Here is a 17258-nt window from a genome sequence, read left to right as displayed (position 1 = left end):
TCTGAATGGCACACAGACACAATCCATGTCTCAATTGTCTCAAGGCTTAAAAATCTTTTTTTTACCTGTCTCCTCCCCTTCATCTCCACTGATTGAAGTGGATTTAACAAGTGACATCAATAAGGGATCACAGTTAAAACCTGGATTCTACTGGTCAATCTATGTCATGGAAAGAACAGATGTTCCTAATGTTTTATACTGTCATGACTGTCCCGTAAGGATTCAAATAGGTCAGGTCAGCTTTCCAATAAATGACTTCAACCAGAACCTCTCTCACCCACAGAGGGGGGAGGAGGGAACTGGTGGGGGTTGACAGCTCACACCCTGTTGTAAATCAAGGACAGAACATTCAGCTATCTCCCTCTCCAATGTTCACCACAGGAATGTGCCTTTGTCTACACAGAAATGTTTCTGTCGAAACTCTAACACGTTCTGAAGCGAATACTTGAACAATATTTCTAACATAGAACGTGGGGAATGGTCAGAGGTGATCTAAAGAATAATAATGTAATTTTGATTGTTATTTTGTGATATGTTTAAAAATGTTATAAAGGAAATACTGTAACTTGAAAAGTATACACACTATATGTGTGAAGTGTCCATCCGATGCGTTGTGCATGAAATACGAAAAATTATGAAAGTGTTTTTGTTAAGAGATGAATGTGATTTTAGAAACTATAACAGGTAATTGTTTCTATAACTTTGTACAAGTCAGTAGTCAACACCCCCTTGAATTAAAATATCAGACCAGAGAGACGTTTAGCTGAAGCTGCACATTTAGAGTGGTCTAAACTTTGAATCTCAACACGCGGTAGAGACGATAGTCGCCTCCTGGACAATCACTGGTACGGCTGATTAACTGTCCTAAGTAAGTTATCTAGAAAAGTGAATTTAAGTGGGACCATTCTACAACTCTTTTCAAATCTCCATAGTATGCTACTCTCATCACTCCAATGAGAACCATTGACACGGCGGGCTAGCCTATCTTAAAATAAGCATATTCCGTGTAGTTCTGATCAGGGCTACACGGCAAGTCACCAGATACCGGACTGCTGAAGAGGAGAAAAACAGCAGAAGATGAGTGTGGACCCCTTTGGACAGTCAGAGAATTACAAGCGTGCCACAGAAAGGCCCAACCAACCCCCTTTCCAAGAAGGCCTGGTTCGAACAGAAATACACGAAGAAGCAAGACATTTACACGTAAATACATTCATGATTTCTTACTCCAAACAGGCGACGGTTCGTGTGCTAAGTATATGATTACTGTGAGAGTAGTTTCTAAATGTACCAAAGTATTATGTCTCTGACCCTCTCTCTCACCATCTCCATGTCTTTCGTAACAAGCAGCCATATTGTTGTCAGTCTGCTAGAGACCTGTTTCTAATGTATTAAGTGTGTATGTTAATCCTGTGTTACCATATCTCTGTGTCATACTGTATACTTCACTGGGTCACTCTCCACATGTGGAATTCGCTCAACTCTCCACACCTTCCTTCGTACTGTCGGAGCACTTTGTTTAAAATAACATACCAGTAAAATGATTCAGACCCCTTGACCTTTTCCACATTTTGTTACGTTACAGCCTTATTCTAAAATGGATAGCATTTTTTCCCCTCCTCAATCTACACACAGTACCCCATAATGACAAAGAGAAAACAGTTTATTTTTATTTCCCCCCCCAGACCCTTTGCTATGAGACTTGAAATTGAGCTCAGGTACATCCTGTTTCCATTGATCATCCTTGAGATGTTTCTGCAACTTGATTGGAGTCCACCTGCATCTCAGTGCAAGAGGCATTACTACAGTCCCTGGTTTAAATCCAGGCTGAATCACATTCGGCTGAGATTGGGAGTCCCATAGGCCGGTGCACAATTGATCCCAGGGTCGTCCGGGTTTGGCCGGGGTAGGCCGTCATTGTAAATAATAAGCATATTGATACCTCGACTTAGTCTCGGGCCTAAAAACACTCGTGCCAATATATACTCCAAACACTGGCTTCTCGGGCACTATCACCTAATTAATTGTTGTACTGTAGCCTATTCCATCTTCAGTTCTGCAGTTGGCCTTGGTGAAAACATTTCCAATCTTTATTAGACTCTGGTATTTTGTAGGAGTGAAAATAAATATGTTGTTGGCATGCAGGTTCTTCCTAGACTTGCCACTGAGTGTAGAAAATATTCAACATTCACAAGAGGCGTCAGAAACGCGAACTGTTAATTAACAAGCCAGCTAAAGTTAAATTGGAATGCCTGGTTCCATAACATTATTTGTCGTGGCACCAAACAGAAATATTTTTGTGGATGGGAAAACCCAGAAAGGAAAATTAACTGTTGTCAAATGTTAGGGCAAATGCTAAATTATAAATCCTATGTGATATTGTGTTATTTGGTTTCTCTCTTTCAGGAGAGTGGCGACAACAACAAAAAGTATTTCTGACTCACCATGAGGAAAAGTAGGTTTTTATAAGATGCAGGTATCATTCTGAGATGCAGATTTGATATGTACAGTCCATTCTGTAAATTCACTGGATCTGTTGATAGTTAGACAGAGGAATAAATAGGGCTACCTTTGTCCAATAGCCCTGCCTTTACACCACATGGACAAAAGTATGTGGACACCTTTCAAATTAGTGGATTAGGCTATTTCAGCCACACCTATTGCTGACAGGTGTATAAAATTGAGCTAACAAGCATGCAATCTCCATAGACAAGCATTGGCAGTATAATTGCCTGTACTGAAGAGCTCAGTGACTTTCAACGTGGCACCGTCATAGGATGCCACATTTACAACAAGTCAGTTAGTCAAATTTCTGCCCTGCTAGAGCTGCCCCGGTCAAATGCAAGTGCTGTTATTGTGAAGTGGAAACTTCCAGGAGCAACAGTGGTTCAGCTGCGAAGTGGTAGGCCACACAAGCTCACTGAACGGGACCGCCGAGTGCTGGAGTAGGTAGAGTGTAAAAATTAGCTGTCCTCGGTTGTAACACTCACTAGTGAGTTCCTAACTGCCTCTGGAAGCAACATCAGCACACAAACCTTTCATCGGGAGCTTCACGAAATGGGTTTCCATGACCGAGCAGCCGCACACAAGCCTAAGATCACCATGCGCAATGCCAAGCGTTCGGCTGGAGCGGTGTAAAGCTCGCCGCCATTGGACTATGGAGCAGTGAAAATGCGTTCTCTGGAGTGATGAATCTCGCTTCACCGTCTGGCAGTTCGATGGGCTAATCTAGGTTTGGTGGATGCCAGGAGAATGCTACCTGCCCCAATGCATTGAGCCAACTGTAAAGTCTGGTGGAGGAGGAATAATGGTCTGGGGCTGTTTTTCATGGTTCGGTCTAAGGCCCTTAGTTCCAGTGAAGGGAAATGTTAATGCTACAGCAAACAGTGGCATTCTAGACTATACTGTGCTTCCAACAGTTTGGGGAAGGCCCTTTCCTGTTCCAGCAGGACAATGCCTCCGTGCACAAAGCGAGGTTCAAAGAAATGGTTCGTCAAGATCAGTGTGGAAGAACTTGACTGGGCTGCACAGAGCCCTGACCTCAACCCCATTGAACACCTTTGGGATGAATTGTAATGCAGACTGCGAGCCAGGCCTAATCGCCCAACATCAGTGCCCAACCTCACTAATGCTCTTGGGGCTGAATGGAAGCAAGTTCCCTCAGCAATGTTCCAACATCTAGTGGAAAGCCTTCCCAGAAGAGTGGAGGCTGTTATAGCAGCAAAGGGGGGACCAACTCCATATTAATGTCCATGATTTTGGAATGAGATGTTCAACATCCACATACTTTTGGCCATGTAGTGTATCTAATATAAATAAAACACAGGATGGTTTCACAATCAGTATACCAAATGGTTAGTTACTTCCTCTGCCAGAAAAGACTACAATACATTATGAAAAAAAAATACAAACAGTTAGTTTGATTGATTTAATCTAACGTCCCACCTACTCAACAGCCAGTGTAATCCCGTGGCGCGTTATTGAAATACCTCAAAAATGCAAAAACGTCAATTTTTCAAACATATGACTATTTTACACCATTTTAAAGACAAGACTCTCGTTAATCTAACCACACTGTCCGATTTCAAAAAGGCTTTACAACGAAAGCAAAACATTAGATTATGTCAGCAGAGTACCCAGCCAGAAATAATCAGACACCCATTTTTCAAGCTAGCATATAATGTCACATAAACCCAAACCACAGCTAAATGTAGCACTAACCTTTGATGATATTTAGACACCCAGCAAGTTTAGCACTCACCAAAGTCAGATTTACTATAAGAAAAATGTTATTACCTTTGCTGTCTTCGTCAGAATGCACTCTCAGGACTTCTACTTCAATAACAAATGTTGGTTTGGTCCCAAATAATCCATTGTTATATCCAAATAGCGGCGTTTTGTTCGTGCGTTCAAGACACTATCCGAAAGGGTAAATAAGGGTGACGAGCATGGCACAATTCGTGATTTTTTTTCTTCTAAATATTCCATTACCGTACTTCGAAGCATGTCAACCGCTGTTTAAAATCAATTTTTATGCCATTTTTCTCATAAAAAAGCGAAAATATTCCGACCTGGAATCTGCGTTTAGGTAAACAGACGAAAGAAAATAAAGCATGGGGTCGACTCGGGCACGCGCCTAAGCCCATAGTACTCTGATCGGCCACTTGCCAAAAGCGATAATGTGTTTCAGCCAGAGCCTGCCTCGATATCGTTCAGCTTTTTCCCGGGCTCTGAGAGCCTATGGGAGCCGTAGGAAGTGTCATGTTATAGCAAAGATCCTCAGTCTTCAATAAAAAGAGCCAAGATGAAACACAACTTGTCAGACAGGCCACTTCCTGCATGAAATCTTCTCAGGTTTTGGCCTGCCATATGAGTTCTGTTATACTCACAGACATCATTCAAACAGTTTTAGAAACTTTAGGGTGTTTTCTATCCAAAGCCAATAATTGTATGCATATTCTAGTTACTGGGCAGGAGTAGTAACCAGATTAAATCGGGTACGTTTTTTATCCGGCCGTGTCAATACTGCCCCCTAGCCCTAACAGGTTTTAATACTGTTCTGTTCTTAATACCGTCCTCTCTCTCCCTTACTCCAGCACATCTCCCATACTTCTAGCATCCCAACATTTATCAGCCATGTTGATGGTAATACATTAATTCAAATGAAAATAAGGCATGAAAAACTGACAGCCTGACTAATCTATATGTAGAGTACATCTCTGACTGAGTCAGCCTGCCCACATCTGTCTGCATGCCTTAGCTAAGAGGGGAATAGCATCACAACAAACATCCCTCACTAGCCAGCCAGATAGAGGCCGAGGCTGACACTCTTGACCCTTGACCCGAGGGGACCTGATGGGTCACTAACTCTGGTAGAATATTAATTCTATACAATTTCTAATGGAGTCCACTGAACATCACACTCACCAAGGAGAGGAAATGTTATTGAGCAGAAAAAAAATATTAATTGCATTAGCTGTTAATCATGTATGAGACTTTTAGAGATCTCCTTGTGTGATTGATAAACTCAGTAAAAAAATAAACATAACTTTTTCAGGACCCTGTCTTTCAAAGATAATTCATAAAAATCCAAATAACTTCACAGATCTTTATTGTAAAGGGTTTAAACACTGTTTCCCATGCTTGTTCAATGACCCATGAACAATTAATAAATATGCACCTGTGGAACGGTCTTTAACTTGTTATGGATAGGGGGCAGTATTTTCACGGCCGGATAAAAAAACGTACCCGATTTAATCTGATTATTACTCCTGCCCAGAAACTAGAATATGCATATAATTATTAGCTTTGGATAGAAAACACTCCAACGTTTCTAAAACTGTTTGAATGGTGTCTGTGAGTATAACAGAACTCATTTGGCAGGCCAAAACCTGAGAAGATTCCAAACAGGAAGTCCCCTCTCTGATTATTTCTTGGCCTTCTTGATCATCTCTATCCAAAACAGGGAATCTCTGCTGTAACGTGACATTTTCTAACACTCCCATAGGCTCTCAGAAGGCGCCAGAACGTTGAATGATGACTTTGCAGGCCATGGCTGAAAAACAGTAGCGCATTTGGATAGTGGTCAATCTGAGAACAATGAGACTGGGGGCGCGTGCACGAGACGACTCCATGTTTTTATTTTTTCGTCTTTGAACGAAAACAGGGTTTCCCGGTCGGAATATTAGCGCTTTTTTACGAGAAAAATAGCATAAAAATTTATTTTAAACAGCGTTTGACATGCTTCGAAGTACGGTAATGGAATATTTTGAATTTTTTTGTCACGAAACGCGTCGGGCGCGTCACCCTTCTTTACCCTTCAGATAGTGTCTTGAACGCACGAACAAAACGCCGCTATTTGGATATAACTATGGATTATTTGGAACCAAACCAACATTTGTTATTGAAGTGGAAGTCATGGGAGTGCATTCTGACGAAGAACAGCAAAGGTAATCCAATTTTTCTTATAGTAAATCTGAGTTTGGTGAGTACCAAACTTGGTGGGTGTCAAAATAGCTAGCCATGATTGCCGAGCTATCTACTCAGAATATTGCAAAATACGCTTTCACTGAAAAGCTATTTTAAAATCGGACACCGCGATTGCATAAAGGAGTTCTGTATCTATAATTCTTAAAATAATAGTTATGTTTTTTGTGAACGTTTATCGTGAGTAATTTATTAAATTCACCTGAAGTGTTCGGTGGGAATGCTAGTTCTGAACGTCACATGCTAATGTAAAAAGCTGGTTTTTGATATAAATATGAACTTGATTGAACAAAACATGCATGTATTGTATAACATAATGTCCTAGTAGTGTCTTACCTTTGCTGTTCTTCGTCAGAATGCACTCCCAGGACTTCTACTTCAACAACAAATGTTGTTTTGGTTCGAAATAATCCATAGTTATATTGAAATAGCTCCGTTTTGTTCGTGCGTTCAGGTCACAATCCGAAGGGTGACGCGCGAGCACATTTCGTGACAAAAAATGTCAAAATATTCCATTACCGTACTTCGAAGCATGTCAAACGCTGTTTAAAATCCATTTTTATGCGATTTTTCTCGTAAAATAGCGATAATATTCCAACTGGGCGACGCTGTATTCATTCAAAGACTGAAAGAACAAAATGGAGAATTCTAATGAACGCGCATCTCCAGTAATGTGTCACTGGAGATGTTACAGCTCTGTTTGTTACTGGCCCCAGGCAGGCCAGTAACAAACAGAGCTGCTGTACTTAGCCCAGAGACTGCAGACATCTCATTACACTTTCTGGCGCCTTCTGAGAGCCAATGGAAGCCTTAGAAAATGTCACGTTACAGCAAAGATAATGTATTTTCGATAGAGAGGCTACAGAAGGACAATAAATTGTCAGACAGGGCACTTCCTGTATGGAATCTTCTCAGGTTTTGGCCTGCCATATGAGTTCTGTTATACTCACAGACACCATTCAACCAGTTTTAGAAACTTTAGAGTGTTTTCTATCCAAATCTACTAATTATATGCATATTCTCGTTTCTGGGCAAGAGTAGTAACCAGTTTAAATCGGGTACATTTTTTATCCGGCTGTGCAAATACTGCCCCCTAGCCCCAACAGGTTAAGTTTGCTGAAAATAAACGCAGTTGACAGTGAGAGGACGTTTCTTTTTTTGCTGAGTTTAGTTGGAGGGAAAGAGGGGACAGTGTTAGTCATTGTTTCATACTGTGCTTGAGCTGTCTCCCCCTGCATTTAAACAAGGATATGCTCACCCTCTCCGCTAATTGCTTGTCAAGCAAGGAGGGTTGGCAGCTCTTCTGACAGAAATGTTATGCTATTGCTTTGTTAAGTGACAGAACTGTATGACAATATTTCCCTTCCGTTTCTCAAGTGAAGTGTGTGTTGGTTAACTTTCCCTAACATTAGTGTGAAGTTTATACTTAGAAAATGATTGAAATCAATGATTGTACTGCTGACATTGTACCAAACTCTATACCCATAAATGAATACCTGTAATAGACATAATGACCTGGAAGATGAAACAACATTAAAATGAATTCCTTCTTACAGTGTATATGATAGCAAAGTGCAACATTTATGACGCAACACTGACAGAGATGAAACCGATCTAAAATAGCATGACAATATTCTATATGATGTTGGATAACAACATGTTCTCTGTTTGCTGTACTGTACCTACATTGTGAGGTATAGTTATAGTAGTTCCACTGTATTACGTTTGATATACACCCCAACCAGACTAATGGCTGCATTCAATCAGAATTGCAAAAGTATCGCGAAAGTTCCACATTAAAGCTTGATTGACACGAAAAAGCAATTTTTCTGCGTTTGTGGCGACTGCACTCACGGTAAAAGCTACCTATGTTGACACAACTGGAAATTACATTTCAATATTAACAGGGATCGTCCGTGATACAGATTGAATCCAGCCCTAAATTAACATCAGCAGTAGCAGGAAGCTGCTGTAGAAAATGCAAAAACAAGGAACTTAACTCAAACACTGAGAAATAACTGTGCTGTATACATAATTATTAAATGTACGCTGAGTGTAAATAGCTCTAGAGTAGGGTTGCAAAGGGTCAGATACTTTCCGGTAAATTTCCAGAATTTTCCAGAAATGTTCCATGGGAAGTTAACCTGTTAGGGCTAGGGGCAGTATTGACACGGCCGGAAAAAAAACGTACCCGACTTAATCTGGTTACTACTCCTGCCCAGTAACTAGAATATGCATATAATTATTGGCTTTGGATAGAAAACACCCTAAAGTTTCTAAAACTGTTTGAATGGTGTCTGTGAGTATAACAGAACTCAAATGGCAGGCCAAAACCTGAGAAGATTCCATGCAGGAAGTGGCCTGTCTGACAAGTTGTTTTTCATCTTGGCTCTTTTTATTGAAGACTGAGGATCTTTGCTCTAACGTGACACTTCCTACGGCTCCCATAGGCTCTCAGAGCCCGGGAAAAAGCTGAACGATATCGAGGCAGCCTCTGGCTGAAACACATTATCGCTTTTGGCAAGTGGCCGATCAGAGTACTATGGGCTTAGGCGCGTGCCCGAGTCGACCCCATGCTTTATTTTCTTTCGTCTGTTTACCTAAACGCAGATTCCCGGTCGGAATATTAGCGCTTTTTTATGAGAAAAATGGAATAAAAATTGATTTTAAACAGCGGTTGACATGCTTCGAAGTACGGTAATGGAATATTTAGAATTTTTTTGTCACGAATTGTGCCATGCTAGTCACCCTTATTTACCCTTTCGGATAGTGTCTTGAACGCACGAACAAAACGCCGCTGTTTGGATATAACTATGGATTATTTTGAACCAAACCAACATTTGTTATTGAAGTAGAAGTCCTGGGAGTGCATTCTCACGAAGACAGCAAAGGTAATAACATTTTTCTTATAGTAAATCTGACTTTGGTGAGTGCTAAACTTGCTGGTGTCTAAATAGCTAGCCCTGTGATGCCAGGCTATCTACTGAGAATATTGCAAAATGTGCTTTCACCGAAAAGCTATTTTAAAATCGGACATATCAAGTGCATAGAGGAGTTCTGTATCTATAATTCTTAAAATAATTGTTATGCTTTTTGTGAACGTTTATCGTGAGTAATTTAGTAAATTCACCGGCAGTGTTCGGTGGGAATGCTAGTCACATGCTAGTCACATGCTAATGTAAAAAGCTGTTTTTTGATATAAATATGAACTTGATTGAACAAAACATGCATGTATTGTATAACATAATGTCCTAGGGTTGTCATCTGATGAAGATCATCAAAGGTTAGTGCTGCATTTAGCTGTGGTTTGGGTTTATGTGACATTATATGCTAGCTTGAAAAATGGGTGTCTGATTATTTCTGGCTGGGTACTCTGCTGACATAATCTAATGTTTTGCTTTCGTTGTAAAGCCTTTTTGAAATCGGACAGTGTGGTTAGATTAACGAGAGTCTTGTCTTTAAAATGGTGTAAAATAGTCATATGTTTGAAAAATTGAAGTTTTTGCATTTTTGAGGTTTTTGAATAACGCTCCACGGGATTACACTGGCTGTTACGTAGGTGGGACGATTTGGTGCCACCTACCCTAGAGAGGTTAAGCCCTGGAATTTGGGGAATTTTCTTAAATTCGTCAAAAAAGTGAACTTAAAACAGTGAACCTTTTTGTGGGATACACATAAGGCAAGAACGCAGACTGTATTGCACTCATCTCTGATGGGTGGTCGAATGTTCGTGGGCAAGGAATAATTAACTACATCATATCCACCCCTCAACCAGTATTGTACAAGAGCACAGACACAAGGGACAACAGACACACCGGTCTCTACATTGCAGATGAGCTGAAGGCAGTCATTAATGACCTTGGACCACAGAAGGTATTTGCACTGGTGACAGACAATGCTGCGAACATGAAGGCTGCTTGGTCTAGTGGAGGAGTCCTAACCTCACATCAAATTTGAGGATTTTTGAGCCTGACAACGAGCCATCTTCAACAAGTTGTAAAGTGACAGTGAAGATGAGGCCTCAGAGTCTGATGTTCAAGAGGTGGACATTGAGGAGGTCCAGGGAGAAGACATGGAAGCCTGAGAGGAAGACAACCAAAGCTTCAGTTTCTAGACTATCATTTTACAGATGTATGTTGAAAACGTGTTTGGGAGATGCGATGGATCATTGGGGATCATTCAATATTCCCTTTCTTTTGTTGTTCAGTGAAATCATCCCATGTGAAGAGCCAACTCATTTAATTAAAGTTCAATCATAACTAAATTGTTTTTTTTGTAACGATATGCACTGAGAGTCAGGAAGCAAGTACAGGGAGTGAAAATTTAATAAAATGAAGGGAACATAATACTAAACAAGAACCTCGAACAATGCACAGACATGAAATAGAAACAGAAACAATGATGCCTGGGGAAGGGACCAAAGGGAGTGACATATATGGAAGGTAATCAGGGAAGTGATGGAGTCCAAGTGAGTCTGACGATGCGCAGGTGCGCGTAACTATGGTGACAGGTGTGCGCCATAACGAGAAGCCTGGTGACCTAGAGTTCGAGGGAGCACCCGTGACAGAACCCCCTCCCCGACGTGCGGCGCTCGCCGCAGGATGCAGACAAAAATGATGATCCCAGGGATCAGGAGTGGACCGATCACCTCTGCTGAGGCGCGGGAAACCTGTCAGTCCAGCTGAGACGCGGGAGCATGGCGACCTAGAGCGCAGGAGAGAGCATAGATGACGGTACCCACTCCCCGGCGAGTTCGGCTCCAGCCGCAGGACACCAAGCAAAGGGCAGCCTGGAAACAGGGCAGCCTGGCGATCCGGTGAAGGCATGAAAGCCTGACGAGCCGGCTGTAGCAGGGGAACCTGGCGATCCAGCTGAGACATGAGAGCCTGACAAACCGGCGGAGGCAGGGGAGCCTGGCGATCTGTCTAAGGCATGAAAGCCTGTAGTGCCTCCGACATCATTCCCACCACAAAAAAAAAAACACTCCCTGATGCTTCCCTTAGGTGAGAGGTCATTCTGTAACGATATGCGCTGAGAGTCGGGAAGCAAGTTTAGGGAGTGAGTGTTTTAATAAAATAAACAGACTATAATACAAAACAAGAAGCACTAACAGCACACAGACATGAAACTGAAACAGAAACAATGACGCCTGGGGAAGGAACCAAAGGGAGTGACATATATAGGGAAGGTAATCAGGGAAGTAATGGAGTCCAGGTGAGTCTTATGATGCGCAGGTGCACGTAACGATGGTGATAGGTGTGCACCATAACGAGACATAATTGCAGATAGAATCCTTCCAATAGAAGGATTTAATAATTTGCAATAATGTCTACTTATGACAAGGTAAAAGGTTTATGTTTCTGTCTCCATATGATATGGTAAATATATCCAATGCAAAAAACATCTACATTTAAATGGTATTAATATTAATTAGTATATATTTCCGTTAATTCCCATATATTTCTATTAATTCCCATATACTCCCGTTAATTCCCACGGAAAGTTTCCACCTCTGAATATTCCCCAAAATGTGCAACCCTACTCTAGAGAAAGACAATTATTATCTATTCAAAATACATCATTTTGTAACACAAACACATTTACAGTTCCCACCGGGAAGGCAAAATAAGTCTATTGAAAAACAATTTGAGCTGCAGAGATGATGCAAAGTGTGCATAAATGCAGTCTACAGTTAAGCTTTCATTATTTACTTCCCTGTTGGGGGCAATAATTTAACTTGTATTATAAAAAAAGACATACTGTGCCTTCAGAAAGTATTCTCACCCTTTGACAATTTGAAAGTGGGATTCAAATTGATTTAATTAAAATGTTCTGTCAATGATATACTAAAAATAATCTGTAACGTCAAAGTGGATTTTTTTTGTAAAATATTTATGAAATATAAAACACTAATATATCTTGATTCGATAAGTATTCACTGAGTCAATACATGTTAGAACCCTCATTGGCAGTGATTACAGCTGTGAGTCTTTCTAGGGAAGTCTCTAAGAGCTTTGAACACTTGGATTGTATAATATTTGGCACACCTGGATTGTGAAATATTTGCAAGTTGGTTGTTGATCATTGCTAAACAGCCATTTTCAAGTCTTGACATAGATGTTCAAGCCGATTTAAGTCAAAACTGTAACTAAGCCACTCAGGAACATTCAATGTTGTCTTGGTAAGCAACTCGAGTGAATATTTGACCTTGTGTTTTAGGTTATTGTCCTGCTGAAAGGTGAGTTTGTCTTCCAGTGTCTGTTGGAAAGCAGGCTGAACCAGGTTTTCATGTAGGATTTTGCCCTTCCTTTAGCTCTATTCTGTTTCTTTTCATCATAAAAAAACTCCCTAGTCCTTGCCGATGCATCCACCACCATGCTTGACAATATGAAGAGTGGTACTCAGTGATGTGCTGTGTTGGTGTCCTAAGCGTTGATGAAAGGTGACCAAAACGCAGTGGGTATAGTGCTCATCTTCTTTTCTTTATTTTAGAGAGAACACCCAAACAAAATAAACAAACGACAAAAAAGTTCTGCAAGGTACACAGACTATACAGAAAGCAACCACCCACACAGTACCCCCCCCGCAAAGGTGCAGACCCCGTTTGCACCTCCAAAACAAAACAAAAATACAAAACCAACCCCAAACCTAAAGGGAGGGAAGGGAGGGTGGTGCTACACCCCCCCTTCACCAATCCTCCCACTACGGAGGTGGCTCTGGCTCTGGGCGTAGCTCCCGTTCAGAAGACTCTGGGCTGAGAGGCGTCGCTGAAGGCCCCGGGCTGAGAGGCGTCGCTGGAGGCCCCGGGCTGAGAGGCGTCGCTGGAGGCCCCGGGCTGAGAGGCGTCGCTGGAGGCCCGGGCTGAGAGGCGTCGCTGGAGACCCCGGGCTGAGAGGCGTCGCTGGAGACCCCGGGCTGAGAGGCATCCCTGGAGGCCCCGGGCTGAGGAGCGTCGCTGGAGGCTCCAGGCTGGGGAGTGTCGCTGGAGGCTCCTGACTGGGGAGCGTCGCTGGAGGCTCCGGACTGAGGAGCGTCGCTGGAGGCTCCGGGCTGGGGAGCGTCGCTGGAGGCTCCGGGCTGGGGAGAGTCGCTGGAGGCTCTGGGCTGGGGAGAGTCGCTGGAGGCTCCGGGCTGAGGAGCGTCGCTGGAGGCTCTTGACTGGGGAGCGTCGCTGCAGGCTCCGGGCTGAGGAGCGTCGCTGGAGGCTCCTGGCTGAGGGGCGTCGCTGGAGGCTCCGGGCTGAGGAGCTTCGCTGGAGGGAGAGTGCGCGGAGCAGGCACAGGACGTACTGGGCCTTGGAGGCGCCCTGGAGGTCTGGCGCTCAGGGCTGGCACAACCCGTCCCGGCCCAATGCTGACTATAGCCCGGCAAGGGCGGATCGCTGGCACCGGACAAACTGGGCTGTGCACGTCAAGTGTTGGTCCCATGTTTCATGAGCTGAAATAAAAGATTCCAGACATTCTCCAGCCGCCAAAAAGCTTCTTTCTGTCAAATTTTGTGCACACATTTCTTTACATCCCTGTTAGTGAGCATTTCTCCTTTGCCAAGGTAGATGAAGACGAACCGGATCAACATGTCGCAGAGAATATCATTAACCAGAGCCTGGAACCCAGCATGGGCGTTGGTAAGGCCAAATGGCATGACCAGATACTCGTAGTGACCGCTGGTCGTGTTGAAGGCAGTCTCCCACTCGTCCCCTTCCTGTGTCCGCACCAGGTGGTAGGCATTCCGTAGGTCCAGCTTGGAGCATACGGTGACACCCTGAAGCGGCTCAAAGGCCAAGAAGATGAGTGGTAGCAGGTAGCGGTTCTTCATTGTGATGTTGTTGAGACCCAGGTAGTCGATGCACAGGTGCCGGCGGGGGAGGCAGAAGGACGGATGTACCCTGCAGCTAGGGAGTCCTCAATGTAGGTCTCCATAGCCTTGGTCTCCAGACCCGACAGAGAGTACAGTCGTCCCTGGGGCAGTGTGGTGCCTAGGAGAAGGTCAATCCCACAGTCATGGGGCGGTGCGGTGGAAGCGAAGTGGCCCGGGCCTTACTGAACACCTCCCGGAGGTCCTGGTACTCCGCGGGAATGGCGAAGAGGTCGGGGGCTACTTCCCAGCCCCTAGGAAGACGTCCCAGGACAGGTTGCGCTGACTTCTGGCACTGACGTGGCAGAACAGGCTCCAACCCATGATGGCACCAGCAGACCAGTCAATAAGGGGATTGTGTCGCTGGAGCCAAGAGAATCCCAATACCACGGGAACCTGAGGAGACTTAATGAGCAGGAATTTAATTGTCTCGCTGTGGTTCCCTGACACCCATAGGTTGATGGGGGTGTTATTGTGGGTGACCCAGCCTATAAAGCGCTCTAACGTCCATGGGATTGGAGAGGGGCTGAGTAGGGATGCCTAGCTCGAATGCCAGGGTAGCGTCCATAAAGCTCTCATCGGCCCCAGAATCGATGAGTACCCGGAGAGATTTCGACTGGTTTCCCCACAGCAAAATGGCATGAAAAGGGGTGCGAGTAAGGGGAGAGGAAAAGTTATCCATATGGTGCACTAAATCAAATCAAATGTATTTATATAGCCCTTCTTACATCAGCTGATATCTCAAAGTGCTGTACAGAAACCCAGCCTAAAACCCCAAACAGCAAGCAATGCAGGTGTAGAAGCACGGTGGCTAGGAAAAACTCCTTAGAAAGGCCAAAACCTAGGAAGAAACCTAAAGAGGAACCAGACTATGAGGGGTTGCCAGTCCTCTTCTGGCTGTGCCGGGTGGAGATTATAACAGAACATGGCCAAGATGTTCAAATGTTCATAAATGACCAGCATGGTCAAATAATAATAATCACAGTAGTTGTCGAGGGTGCAGCACCTCAGGAGTAAATATCAGTTGGCTTTTCATAGCCGATCATTGAGAGTTTCTCTACCGCTCCTGCTGTCTCTAGAGTACTCATTCCTACCGGTGAGCATGGCATTTTAGTGGCCAGTCTTCTTCTGGCTGTGCTGGGTGGAGATTATAACAGAACATGGCCAAGATGGACAAGAGACCAAATTACCAGCAGTCCCGCAATACAGGCAACTCTTAGTGTGAATCCTGTAAAGCTGCTCGGCTGGAGACAGCCTAGCTCTGCCTAGTTACATTAGCTCGGGAAGAGGTGAATCTGCAGCCTTCAGAGACTCTCGGGGGAACTTGGGTAGCCTCGGGTTCTCTTGGCAACGGAGCTGTCGGGGACTTCCGGGATGCATCGGAGGCGAGGTGGCGAGTGAAATCAAATCTCCTCTCCTTCCTTTGTTCCCATAGTCGCCCATTGATCCGAATGGTCAAGGCGATGAGCGAGTTGAGATCCATCGGTAGTTCCCGGGCTGCAAGCTTGTCCTTTACTTCCTCCGATACTCCATGCAGGAACATGTCGAACAGTGCTTGTGCCAACGTGTGGAAATCCACCACATGGTCTGCCACACTGCGGGAGTCTTGTCGAAGCTGGAGTAACTTCTAGGTAGCTTCTCTCCTGGACAATGGATCATGGAAAACGTTCTTTACCTCCGCCACGAACTCCTCCAGACTGAAGCATACGGCTAACTGCTGTTCCCATACTGTCGTAGCCCAGGCGAGAGCCCTCCCGGATATCAGCGTGATGAGGTACGCTATCTTAGAGCAGTCCGGGGGGAAGGAGGAGGGCTGCAGCACGATGATGAGGGAACACTGAGCGAGAAACACCCGACAGGTGCCCGACTCTCCATCGAAGCATTCCAGGGGAGGTAAGCGAGTTTCCCGTGAAACCGGGTGGCCGGGGAGGTGGCACTACTAACAGCCGGGTTACTGAGAGGCTGGAAGGTTACCGTCGTGGTAGGCTGCCTAACAAGCAACCAGCAGAATTGCTCCAGCAATGTGTTCAACACTCAGTCATGGCGTTCGGCCAAGGTCTGGAACCCTTCCATAAGACCATGAAGTAACTCCTTGTGCCTTCCGATGGTGGCTCCTTGGAAGGAGATGGCATTGCAGAGCTGGTCCGAGTCTGCTGGATCAGTCATGGCCAGTTCGTACTATCACATTTTAGGGAAGACCCAGATGCAGACAGTGTCAGTAATCCAGATTAGAGTCAAAACATACAGAACGACAGGCAGTCTCAGGGTCAGGGCAGGCAAAGGTCAATAAGCCAGGGCGGTGTGACAAGGTACAGAACGGCAGGCAGGCTCAGGGTCAGGGCAGGCAGAATGGTCAAAACTGTAAAAATAGGTGAAACAGATCAGGATGTCAGCCTCGAAGCAAGCATAGAAGTCATTTAGCTCGTCTGGTAGGCTTGTGTCACTGGGCAACTCACGGCACTGCTTCCCTTTGTAGTCTGTAATAGTTTGCAAGCCCTGCCACATCCTACGAACGTCGGAGCCGGTGTAGTACGATCACTGTGGGGACGATGTCATCGATGCACTTATTGATGAAGCCAGTGACTGATGTGGTGTACTTCTCAATGCCATCAGAGGAATCCCAGAACATATTCCAGTCTGTGCTAGCAAAACAGTCCTGTAGCTTAGAATCTGCTTCATCTGACCACTTTCTTATTGACCGAGTCACTGGTGCTTCCTGCTTTAGTTTTTGCTTGTAAGCAGGAATTAGGAGGATAGAATTATGGTCAGATTTGCCAAATGGAGGGCTAGGGAGAGCTTTGAATGTGTCTCTGTGTGTGGAGTAAAGGTGGTCTAGAGTTTTTTTCCCTCTGGTTGCACATTTAACATGCTGGTAGAAATTAGTTAACCTGTTATGGCTAGGGGGCAGTATTTTCACGGCT

The sequence above is a fragment of the Salmo salar genome, chromosome ssa04 (assembly GCF_905237065.1).
Source record: "Salmo salar chromosome ssa04, Ssal_v3.1, whole genome shotgun sequence".
In the NCBI taxonomy this organism is placed as follows: Eukaryota; Metazoa; Chordata; class Actinopteri; order Salmoniformes; family Salmonidae; genus Salmo; species Salmo salar.
This window is presented reverse-complemented; position numbering follows the sequence as displayed.